The 12,232-nt window shown below is 42.7% G+C and overlaps 5 non-coding genes across 5 annotated transcripts; 2 read left to right on the forward strand and 3 right to left on the reverse strand.

Annotated features, from left to right (window-relative positions):
• Positions 1-189: 189 nt before the first annotated feature.
• trnat-agu (transfer RNA threonine (anticodon AGU)) lies at positions 190-263 on the reverse strand. Its single transcript has one exon. It is a non-coding gene; the product is annotated as a tRNA-Thr (tRNA).
• Positions 264-1,298: 1,035 nt separating this feature from the next.
• trnat-ugu (transfer RNA threonine (anticodon UGU)) lies at positions 1,299-1,372 on the reverse strand. Its single transcript has one exon. It is a non-coding gene; the product is annotated as a tRNA-Thr (tRNA).
• A 264-nt stretch (positions 1,373-1,636) lies between these two features.
• Positions 1,637-1,710, reverse strand: trnat-ugu (transfer RNA threonine (anticodon UGU)). The gene has a single exon. It is a non-coding gene; the product is annotated as a tRNA-Thr (tRNA).
• Positions 1,711-8,480: 6,770 nt separating this feature from the next.
• Positions 8,481-8,552, forward strand: trnaq-cug (transfer RNA glutamine (anticodon CUG)). The gene has a single exon. It is a non-coding gene; the product is annotated as a tRNA-Gln (tRNA).
• Positions 8,553-11,098: 2,546 nt separating this feature from the next.
• Positions 11,099-11,170, forward strand: trnaq-uug (transfer RNA glutamine (anticodon UUG)). Its single transcript has one exon. It is a non-coding gene; the product is annotated as a tRNA-Gln (tRNA).
• The last annotated feature ends 1,062 nt before the right edge of the window (positions 11,171-12,232 follow it).

Consider the following 12,232-nt stretch of genomic DNA (forward strand, 5'->3'; position numbering starts at 1 on the left):
GATCGTGTCTATGTAGATGCAATTGGAGTCCCCAGAGGTGTCCCTGACGAATACAAATCAAGAATTAAGAATTAAGCTAAAGCCATGAGATGAAGTGCCTCCAAGTACAGACTGCTTTGGAAGACCAGCACTACGAAGCACTGCTATAAATAGTTATGGCACCATGTTGATGTACATAATAATATCTTAAGGCACTGCTGGGATTTGAACCCAGGATGTCCTGTTTACTAGACAGGCGCTTTGACCAACTAAGCCACAGCGCCACATGGTTCATAAAACTGATGAAGGAATAAAGAGCAGGAACTGGATCCACCTCAGGAAGTGTTTTTTGTGATTCTGTATGTAGCTGCACGGGTTAAGAGAATGGCCACGCTTCATACAGGTGTTTAGTTGACAGTTTATTTTTCCAAACTTACGAACCATCATAAAACATCGTGACAACGTTAGCGCCTTAACCTTGTGCAGAGTCCATCTTTCTGTCCGAAGTGCACAGCCGTGCACATGAGTCCTCTGTATCTCCCCCGCGTATTCCCCATAATTCTCTGCTCATCACATCCGCCCACGTCACTCCCATACAATCAATCAGTTATTGCATAGAAATAATGAGTTTTTTAACAGCATGGAATAATTTCCTTTTAGAACATTCATGAAATCATCTTTTTTAAAACACGTCACAAAATAATGAATTCAAAACAACACATTATAAATGAAATGTAAGACTTCAATGACAACACTGTCTGATTGACAGTTACACTGTACCTCAAGAATAGTTAAAGCCATGAGTAGAAGTGCCTCCAATTGGTTCAAAACTTCATCATATTTTGCAGATATTGTTGGGTTTTCAACTCAGATCCTGCTGTTCATGAGGAAGTCACTTTCACCAGTTACAGCCAGATCTCATGAAGCGGTGTACTTATTACACGCCAAGTCATTTACTGTGTTTTTACAAGGCTTTTTTATGCTTTTGCGTATTATTTTCCGCTACATATTTCAAGGAATTGACGTCCTGCCCTCAGCTTTTACTGTAACTCTGACTATTTCACGGTTTGTACGTTCATTTTGATGTTATGTAGTGTAACAGGAGGAGAACCTCCACCGTACTGTACCTTAACCATTTGACTTGTTATGTGACCAGAGGAAAATTACACTCTGAAAGTATAAAAAAGGCATAAATGAGACTTTAAAAGGTGTGTGCTATTTATACGCACTTCATTGAGTGGTCCAGTGAGAAGCATTCAGTAGAATGCTGATAATTAGCTGTTTTATATGCTAAGTCACAGCCAGCTCTGAAGGCCCACAGGCACTGCTGGGATTTGAACCCAGGATCTCCTGTTTACAAGACAAGCACTTTGACCAACTAAGCCACAGCGCCACATGGTTCATAAAACTGATGAAAGAATAAAGAGCAGGAACTAGATCCATTTCAGGAAATGAGCTCCAGGGACTCTCCCAAAACTAACTGTGACTTCTAAAAAAAAACTTTTTATCAACTCTGACCAAAGAACAGACTCATAATAACCATGATGCTCATTGAAAGGTATATCATTTGATGAGGACTAACAATGCAAAGCATTCAGTAGAACCCTGATAACAACCAGTTTCTCATGCTAAGTCATAGCTAGCTCTGAAGGCCCACAGGCACTGCTGGGATTTGAACCCAGGATCTCCTGTTTACAAGACAGGCACTTTGACCAACTAAGCAACAGCACCACATGGTTCATAAAACTGATGAAGGAATAAAGAGCAGGAACTGGATCCACCTCAGGAAGTGGTTTTTGTGATTTATTTCCAATATTCATGTGATCTCTGCATAAATCAGGGCTTGATGTTATTCAAATTATCTCCATATGTGAAAACATTGGATTCTTACAGAATCAGAAGCAACAAGGAGAACTGAGCATGAAGTGGAGGGAGGTGAGAGATTTGTTTTCTGTTGTGTCGACGCCCACCCCTACCTATAGGCCACTCTAATTTCTTACACCAAATAAACAGTGTCTGGTTCCATGGCACATGAAAAACTCGAGACAATATCCTATTCTGCCTATTATAGCCTATTTACTAAACTACCTTAGGCATTAATAATGGGTAAAATGTGGGTGGGCTAGTTTAAAAGGCTTCTCAATCAGGGGAATAACTTATCAGACCATATAAGGAACTCTTAATTTAAGATTTTGACTTTTTATTTAGCAATATTCCCTCTTGTAGAAGTATTTATTGACTGTGCCACAGTGAGATTAAAACATGTTCAGTACCTGGACTGAAATATTGTTCATTATTTTGTATCTGTTGAAAGTTGTAACACTGTGCATACTGTGTTTTTTAGTAATATTGCCTCTTGTAAAAGGCTGACTTGATTATGTTTGATGAGCTACAGAAGGAGGAATTGAAAAGCTAAACGGCTGAACTCAGCTGTTTTTATTTGCTTAGATAGCCTGTAGCTCTGTTAAAGCTGTTGAAGTTCGTGCACATTTGAATAAATGTTCTTATACTTCCAGTACAGGCTCATTTTCTGTATACAGTAAGGCAGAGTTGGTGGAGGGGTTCTGGAACCCCGGTTCAAAGAAGAGCTTTGGGATGTCCTTCAAGAAGCCTGGAGAACTGTTCCTGAAGACTCCTTAAAGAAAGAACAGAAAGCTCGTCTCAGAGGGTTCAGGCTGTGTTGGAGAATAAAGGAGCTCAGACCAAACGTCCACATTCAGTCTTGTTGGAATTATACAAATATATTGTCTTCTGTGCTGTATTTCCATTCATGCTTGCATGTGTTACAATAAATTGCTCCATCTTTTTTCCCATTTTCCTGGCAAAACATAAAGGAATGAGGTGTGTTTTAAGACTTTAGACCACTTTTAGAGGACTTTATAAAAGCACATACTTTATGCTTTACTGAAGAAAGGGATGATATGTATTAGTTCAAGGTGCTCTGTATTTAGTCTGACCCACAACTGGTCACCACAGGACCATCATCTTCAACATCAGTGCTCAGTGACAGCTGCAGAAGTATGTGTAGAAACTGATCTGTATTTAGACTGTTTCTGTCCAGTCCAGCTCTCTGAGCCGACAACAAAACTCCCTCTGAGTGCTGCCCACAGAGGGAGTGGGACAGCTTCCTGAATCTGTAAACTCCCTCTGAGTGCTGCCCACAGAGGGAGTGGGACAGCTTCCTGAATCTGTAAACTCCCTCTGAGTGCTGCCCACAGAGGGAGCGGGACGGCTTCCTGAATCTGTAAACTCCCTCTGAGTGCTGCCCACAGAGGGAGCGGGACGGCTTCCTGAATCTGTAAACTTCCTCTGAGTGCTGCCCACAGAGGGAGTGGGACGGCTTCCTGAATCTGTAAACTCCCTCTGAGTGCTGCCCACAGAGGGAGTGGGACGGCTTCCTGAATCTGTAAACTCCCTCTGAGTGCTGCCCACAGAGGGAGCGGGACGGCTTCCTGAATCTGTAAACTCCCTCTGAGCGCTGCCCACAGAGGGAGCGGGACAGCTTCCTGAATCTGTAAACTCCCTCTGAGCGCTGCCCACAGAGGGAGCGGGACAGCTTCCTGAATCTGTAAACTCCCTCTGAGTGCTGCCCACAGAGGGAGTGGGACGGCTTCCTGAATCTGAGTGCTGCCCACAGAGGGAGTGGGACGGCTTCCTGAATCTGTAAACTCCCTCTGAGTGCTGCCCACAGAGGGAGTGGGACAGCTTCCTGAATCTGTAAACTCCCTCTTGGCGTGTTGAGCTGCAGAGGCCTGGGGATGATTCTGCAGGAGCTGGACATCCTCTGAGTGAGGAGTCCCAGCAGCAGCAGAGACCTCTGACTGCTCCTCTAACAACAGCAGATTTTCTGTGTTGGCTGTGTTGGAAGCAGCAGAGACCTGGGATTGATGGTGTTCTGAGCTCGCTGTTACAGCTTCTGGCCTGTTGGCGGGTTCCTCACAGCTTTCCTCTTTGCCACTTTCAAAGGGAAATATGTAGAAACCGTCAGACTCATTTTCCACAATCTCTTCATCTACTATGTCACCCCACAGAAGTGCAGGAGAGGATATTCTGCTTTGACTCGTTTTGCTTGTTGTTTTTTAGCATTTGTCTAAATGACTTTTTAAGTACGTGTTGTTTTTCAGGCGCTTTGTCTTTCAGGCTTTTAGAAACTACAGTGATGTCATGTCCTCTGATGTCATGTTTCCACTGTGATGTCATGCAAAACTGTGAAGTCATAATCAGTGATGACATCACTTCTTGTGATGTCAGAAGCAGCGGTGCTCTGTTCTCAGTCAGCAGGCATCACGTGTGCTGTTTTGCTCTCTTTTTCAGCTTTCTGATCTGAACTGTAAATAATATGCAGCACATGTTCATAGAGCCCAGGCAATGGTGGCACACATGGGTTGTATGAATGCTGTATGAGATGTAAATGAAAACAGAAGCAGGTATCCTTTATATATATGTGATTAAAAATGGGACAGCAGTAACTGAACCTGAATGCATCACTGTCCAGGTCAGTAATAATGTATTTATTGTATGTTACGGTGCTCACAGCTGCTTTCTTCACGCCTCACCTGGAAGTATCTTTGAAGCTGTTTTGTATGTTGTCTACACTGACTGTGAAGCAAAAGTAACACAACAGCCACATCTGCAGCTTGTTCTCAGTGTTTACAGCACAATCATTCAGCTGCTTTCATGCATCAACATAATACAGTAATAACAGTGCAGTCATGCTGGTTTCTGTTAAGAGCTGCTTACAAGCAGAATGGGATTATTTCTACGTGTCAGCATACAGTGTACAACATGGATTCCAGTAAGAATCTGACTTTGAAAGACAGAATCAACGTGTAAATGATAAAGTGTCTTCCTGTGGATGTTCTCAGATATGTACAGTATGAACACTGTGATCCTTTCCCACATGTCCCAGTATGTCTGATTGTGTTCCAAGTGAGGGTCAGACTGGAGAAAGTGTCATGAAGCTGCCACCCTTAATGAATCAATAAAAGCTCTGAATACCAAAGCATCTCAGTGCCATTCCAGTGTCATCTCTCTAAGTAATGATGGAAGAAGCAGAAGCTTCAGCTGCTCCTCCTGAGCTCTACTTTCCATATTGTCCACACTGACTGTGAAGCAGAAGCAGCACAACAGCCACATCTGCAGCTTGTTGCTGAAAAGCTGCTCTGACAACATTCACAGCCCAATAAGCAGCACACTGACAGCAATGTAGTTGTGTTTGGGAGTCAGAGGAAATCTCAGGTTCCCACCATGTGAGTGAAGGACAGACTGCAGCACTGATAAAAATGAATTCCCAGCATCAGTGTGTCAGTGGAACTGAAGGTGAACTGTCTGAGAGCTGAACACTGACAGCACTTTGTTCTCTTCTGGCTCGATGATGACGGATAGAAATAAAGCCTTCATGAGATCTGCCACCTTCTTTTCTTGTGTCTTTGTTGCCTCCTCCTGTGCTGTTAGTTTGGAGGCCAGATTAATATCGGCGGCAGTCTTTTCTTTCAGTTGCTCTTTCCAGCTCTCTGCCTCTTTCAGAACTGACTGATATTTAGGCTACGGCTACACGAAAACGAAACGAGTTTTTTTTTGAAAACGGGTACGAAAATTCTTGCGACCACACGGAAACGCGCTGCTGTCCAGACAAGAACGGATGAAAACGATGAAACGATGCAGTACACACGCCGCTGTGTCACGCCACGCTGTGAGACAATAGAGAAGTGTTAAAATTGGCTCACAGCGTCAACGTGTGACTGACGCAAAAACGTTTTAGCTGTAACAATGGAAACGAAACGAGGCCGTTTTCAAACTTTCCCACTCTGGAACCCGTTTTCAAAAACTATCGTTTTGGGGTAGTGGGAACGCCGGCTCCGTGTGGCCGCGACAGCCAAACGATAAGAAAAAGTATCGTTTACAGTGAAAAACGTTTCCGTGTAGCCGCAGCCTCAGTTTCTGCTGCTGCTGCTTTCAGAGTTTCACACAATCCTGCAGGGACTCGGTTGCACTGCTTGAGCTCCTGCTCACACTTTTGACGGAGATGACGCTCACACGTCAAACAGTTTTGCACCTTCTTTAGTTTTTCCTCAGTCATGGAGCAGCCGCTCTCTGCTGCCACTCTTCTGTCTTTTTCTCCTGTCAGAAAGAAATGTTTCTTCAGCAGCTTTGTCCTCAGAATATCCATCCCATGCTATAAATAGCTGATCTTGTCATTCTTCTGTTGGTCAGAGTTCTGTCATTTCTCTGATCCCTAATCTCGGTCGGCAGCAGAGGCGTTAGAGGGAATCCCCTCGGTTTGTGAAACTGGAAACTCCCACTTGACTGGAGGAACTACGGAGGCCTGGAGATGATCCTGCAGGAGCTGGACATCCTCTGAGTGAGGAGTCCCAGCTGCAGCAGAGACCTGGGATTGTTCTTTTTCCAACAGTTGCTGGGTTCCTCATAACTTTCCTTACTGCCAAAAGTAATGGGACACGTGTAGAAACCCTCGGGCAAATCGTCGTCTGCCATGTCACACCACTGAAGTGGAGGAGATGGTTTCTTGGTTTGACTCATTTTGCTTGTTGTTTATGAGTACTTAAAATCAAAATGACTTTTTAATATAGTAAGTAAGCGTTGTTTCTAAGTGCTTGTTAAAATGACTATTTAAGATAGTAATTAAGTGTTTTTTAGGCGATGTGAAAACCGTTTGCTGTGACTTTCAAATATGCTTCAAAAACTGGACGTGTTTCTTCAGATAAACTCCTGACCAGCTGTGAAAAAGCAGTGAAAATGTCTGGCCTGTATAAACTTTGTGATGTCAAACAAGATCAGAGATGACATCGATTGTGATGTCACTACAGTGATGACATCACAGCTTTGTGAAGGCTTCTGTTCTGTCTCTTCTGGTCTGTGGTTCCAACCACAGATTCTGGATGGAAGTGAAGTCCGGATTCCAGAATGTTGATTTGTGTTCTCTGTTAATCTCTGGACGACTTCAGCTGATTACTTCCTGTCACGGTCACGTTGGAAGGTCCACTTCTGCCAGTTTTTCAGCAGCCAGTATCATGTTTTCCACCAGCAGTGTTTCCCAAGACAGAATAATGTCAGTTTGTTTAAAATGTTGCCAAAATAAACTATTACAATTACAACAAATGTCATCTCAGGGTACTTCAGTAATAAAGTCCAATTCAGGCCAATTGCAGTTAAATTCATTGTAATTATAATTCAATTCATTCAATTCAGAATGAATCCAATTCATTCATACAGAGCAATTCAAAAACTATTTCGTCGCTAAGGAAACCAACAGATGGCACCGAACTTGCACTATTTCTAATTAGATAGAACTTTTTAATAGTTCTAAGATCATATCTTTCTGGTTTTATTTGCATTTTACAAAGAGTCCGAGTAATTATGAAAGTGGGGTTTTAATTTGAAGAAAAAGCCTCAAAATAAAGTGATTTTTAGGAGTATGCAGGGATTCATTTCCATCTAATGAACAGCTCAGTTATATTAAACAGTGGGCCGTGTGAGCAGCAATCAGGGGAGTAAGGAGTTCACAGATCATAGACAGAGGCAACCGTCCAACTATTCAAAGCTTTTAAAATGAGTAATAAAATCTGACAGGTAACCAGGGAAGGAAGGACAAGAGGCAGGGAGGTGGGCAACCACTGTGTGGCCTGGTGTGGGAATAATCACCTCAGCTGCTGATTTTAGGAGGAGCACCAATAAGCCAAACAGCGTCTCCATCCCAGGAGAAGAGGTGGCTGAGGAACACCTGGGAGTTTACCTGTTGCATATCTCTTATGAGTCTGTGGTGCAGAGTGCATCTTTCTTCAGCAGCATCTGCTGTGGCAGCAGCATCAGAGCCAGCGACTCAAAGAAACTGAGCAAACTGCTAAAGAAGGCTGGCTGTGACCTGGGGACTGCTTTGGAGCTGTGTTTGTTGAGCACTCACTTCTTTTTTTTTTTTTTTTTTTTTCCTTGTCCTGTCCAGCATTATGGCAGCAGAATTGTAATCTGAATACCGTTTATGCCAAACACATTTGCTAGACCAAGGGAAGCTTTATGAATGTAAAGCTCCCCTTGATGCCCATAAACTCCTTATTTTCATTTATTTATTTTTGTTACAATACTTAACATGATGTGATAGTGTGATAGTGCCGAACCGGACCGGGGGACAGAGAGAGAGGGAGAGCGAAGAAGGGAAAAAAAGGAACAGAAATATGAAGAGACAAACATAGAAAACAATGAAAAATCAGACAACCAGCTGTTACACCTGTAAAAGCAAAACTGAAGACAATCCAAGGCTTTTTTGAGGAATCCAGCCTTAGAGGCACCAGGAGCACCTGTAAACAGATAAGCAGAGAACAAACACACAAACACACAAACAAAAAAGCACAAGCAGCAGCAATCACACGGCAACCTTCCGTCAAGGAATCGAATCCTGTTCCTCCGCTTGACAGGCGGATTCTAACCATTGACCAGCGAATTGTCAAGCGTTTGCATGACTGAGAGCGTAAATTGACTGTGGAAGGGGTTCCATGGTGTAAAGGTCAGCACTCTGGACTCTGAATCCAGTGATCCGAGTTCAAATCTCGGTGGAACCTTCAGGTGTGTGCTGTCATGGTTGTGTTCTGGAAAGAAGATGAGTTGAGTAGGCTAGTCAGTTGTGAAATGACACCAGATTGATCAATTCCACCTGAGAGGATCTGTGGTATGTGATGTCACACCTCTGTGTTGCTAGTTGAATCTTTTTTGGTTTCTTCTTGCATATTAATTTACGATGCTTCTATTTATCCATGCTCTCCCAGAGGAGTGTGTTACAATCCCACTTCTGACTCAATTTGTTGCGACTCCACAAACTCTTTCCGCAAGCAACAAAATTTGGGAAAACTTACCTCATTCTTTGGCTTCCGGAACACTCGTGAACCAGTATGGCTCCAGTTTCCGTAGTGTAGTGGTTATCACGTTTGCCTAACACGCGAAAGGTCCTCTGTTCGAAACTGGGCGGAAACATTACTTGTTCCTCCTTTATTTATTTCATCCTTGTGTGAAGATGTATGACTGCATGTTAATGATAGCAACAGTGTTAATTTCGTCAGCTTTTTTTAATTTAGTCTTAGTCTTAGTCATAATGACGAAAATCAATTTTAGTCTTAGTCAAATTTTAGTCATTTTAGTCAACACTGACTGTACATAATAGAACTTCTCTACACACGGCGGCATGACCAATCATTATCATGCAGGTTGTTTTGTTGTACTTGTTGTAAACGAAATGGCTCCAGCTCCAACAAACCGTATACCGGCAGGTGAGCTAAATGCTACAACTAGCATGCACATGGCGAGTTACACATCAAAGCAACAGAAGCTATGGCTGCAGCAACCTGAATACATTACATGAACAATATATACAGCCATACTCACGTTTCATTTACGCACACACCACTTGCCGGGACATTAATCAACAGCTCGATCTTCACTCTGTCGACTCAGGGCACACACCTGTTCTAACCGAGCACCGACAGTTACGCTACATGACCAGCAGGGGGCTGCTCCGCTCTGAACTGACCAACACAACTTTGGAGCCTTTTCTACATCAAGAAACACTTATATTAACAATTACAAATTACAAATTAATTATAAACAATTAAATTTGTTAATGTCCATTCGTCCATGGCTTGTAAATTTCGTCTTGTCTTAGTCTCGTTAACGAAAATCATTTTTTATTCTCGTCATATTTTTATTTTCTGGAAGCATTTTTGTGCGTCATCGTCTCGTCATCGTCACGGGTAAAAGGGGCGTTAACGAAATATTTTCGTCATCGTCCTAGTTGACAAAATTAACACTGAATAGCAACATCAACATATTCATAATTATGGATAGGAGGGGAGCCTCATCTGCTATTCTTGACATGTAAAGTCAATTTTTGCAAGTTTTCAAAAGATTTTCTGATGCTATGGTGTGAAACGGACTTTGGCGAATCCCTAGCTGCTGAGCGAAAATGGGAGCCTTCGGTCAAGGAATCGAACCCTGTTCCTCCGCTTGACAGGCGGATTCTAACCTTTGACCGTTGAAGAAGATACAGAATGTGTTGCTTGACTGTCGTGCCAATTCTGAGAATACAAGTTGTAACAGTATCACTGAAAAATTAACAAAAAAAAACGACGCTAAAACCATTTCATGGTCAAGCATTTGCATGACTGAGAGAGTATTGACTGTGGAAGGGGTTCCATGGTGTAAAGGTCAGCAATCTAGACTCTGAATCCAGTGATCCAAGTTCAAATCTCGGTGGAACCTTCAGGTGTGTGCTGTCATGGTTGTGTTCTGGAAAGAAGATGAGTTGAGTAGGCTAGTCACTTGTGAAATGACACCAGATTGCAGGATTGATCAATTCCAGCTGAGAGGATCTGTGGTATGTAACGTCACACCTCTGTGTTGATAGTTGAATCTTTTTTGGTTTCTTCTTGCATATTCATTTACGATGCTTCTATTTATCCATGGTCTCCCACAGGAGAGTGTTACAATCCCACTTCTGACTCAATTTGTTGCGACTCCACAATCTCTTTCCGCTAGCAACAAAATTTGGGAAAACTTACCTCATTCTTTGGCTTCCGGAACACTCGTGAATAGGTATGGTGCCAGTTTCCGTAGTGTAGTGGTTATCACGTTTAACTAACACGCGAAAGGTCCCTAGTTCGAAACTGGGCGGAAACATTACTTGTTCCTACTTTATTTATTTCATCCTTGTGTGAAGATGTATGACTGCACGTTAATGATAGCAACATCAACATATTCATAATTATGGATAGGAGGGGAGCCTCATCTGCTATTCTTGACATGTAAAGTCAATTTTTGCAAGTTTTCAAAAGATTTTCTCATGCTATGGTGTGAAACGGACTTTGGCGAATCCCTAGCTGCTGAGCGAAAATGGGAGCCTTCGGTCAAGGAATCGAACCCTGTTCCTCCGCTTGACAGGCGGATTCTAACCTTTGACCATTGAAGAAGATACAGAATGTGTTGCTTGACTGTCGTGCCAATTCTGAGAATACAAGTTGTAAGAGTATCACTGAAAAATTAACAAAAAAACACGTTGCTAAAACCATTTCATGGTCAAGCATTTGCATGACTGAGAGCGTAAATTGACTGTAGAAGGGGTTCCATGGTGTAAAGGTCAGCACTCTGGACTTTGAATCCAGTGATCCGAGTTCAAATCTCGGTGGAACCTTCAGGTGTGTGCTGTCATGGTTGTGTTCTGGAAAGAAGATGTGTTGAGTAGGCTAGTCAGTTGTGAAATTGCACGATTGATCAATTCCTGCTGAGAGGATCTGTGGTATGTAACGTCACACCTCTGTGTTGATAGTTGAATCTTTTTTGGTTTCCTCTTGCATATTCATTCACGATGCTTCTATTTATCCATGCTCTCCCACAGGAGAGTGTTACAATCCCACTTCTGACTCAATTTGTTGCGACTCCACAAACTCTTTCCGCTGGCAACAAAATTTGGGAAAACTTATCTCATTCTTTGGCTTCCGGAACACTAGTGAACTGGTATGGCTTCAGTTTCAGTAGTGTAGCGGTTATCACGTTCGCCTCACACGCGAAAGGTCCTCAGTTCAAAACTGGGCGGTAACATTACTTGCTCCTCCTTTATTTATTTCATCCTTGTGTGAAGATGTATGACTGCACGTTAATGATAGCAACATCAACATATTCATAATTATGGATAGGAGGGGAGCTTCATCTGCTATTCTTGACATGTAAAGTCAATTTTTGCAAGTTTTCAAAAGATTTTCCGATGCTATGGTGTGAAACGGACTTTGGCGAATCCCTAGCTGCTGAGCGAAAATGGCAACCTTCGGTCAAGGAATCGAACCCTGTTCCTCCGCTTGACAGGCGGATTCTAACCTTTGACCAGCAAAGATACAGAATGTGTTGCTTGACTGTCGTGCCAATTCTGAGAATACAAGCTGTAAGAGTATCACTGAAAAATTCACAAAAAAATCACGTTTCTAAAACCCTTTCATTGTCAAGCATTTGCATGACTGAGAGCGTAAATTGACTGTGGAAGGGATTCCATAGTGTAAAGGTCAGCACTCTGGACTTTGAATCCAGTGATCCGAGTTCAAATCTCGGTGGAACCTTCAGGTGTGTAATGTCATGGTTGTGTTCTGGAAAGAAGATGAGTTGAGTAGGCTAGTCAGTTGTGAAATTGCACTATTGATCAATTGCAGCTGAGAGGATCTGTGGTATGTGACGTCACACCTCTGTGTTGATAGTTGAATCTTTT

The sequence above is a fragment of the Odontesthes bonariensis genome, chromosome 11, assembly GCF_027942865.1.
Source record: "Odontesthes bonariensis isolate fOdoBon6 chromosome 11, fOdoBon6.hap1, whole genome shotgun sequence".
NCBI lineage: Eukaryota > Metazoa > Chordata > Actinopteri > Atheriniformes > Atherinopsidae > Odontesthes > Odontesthes bonariensis.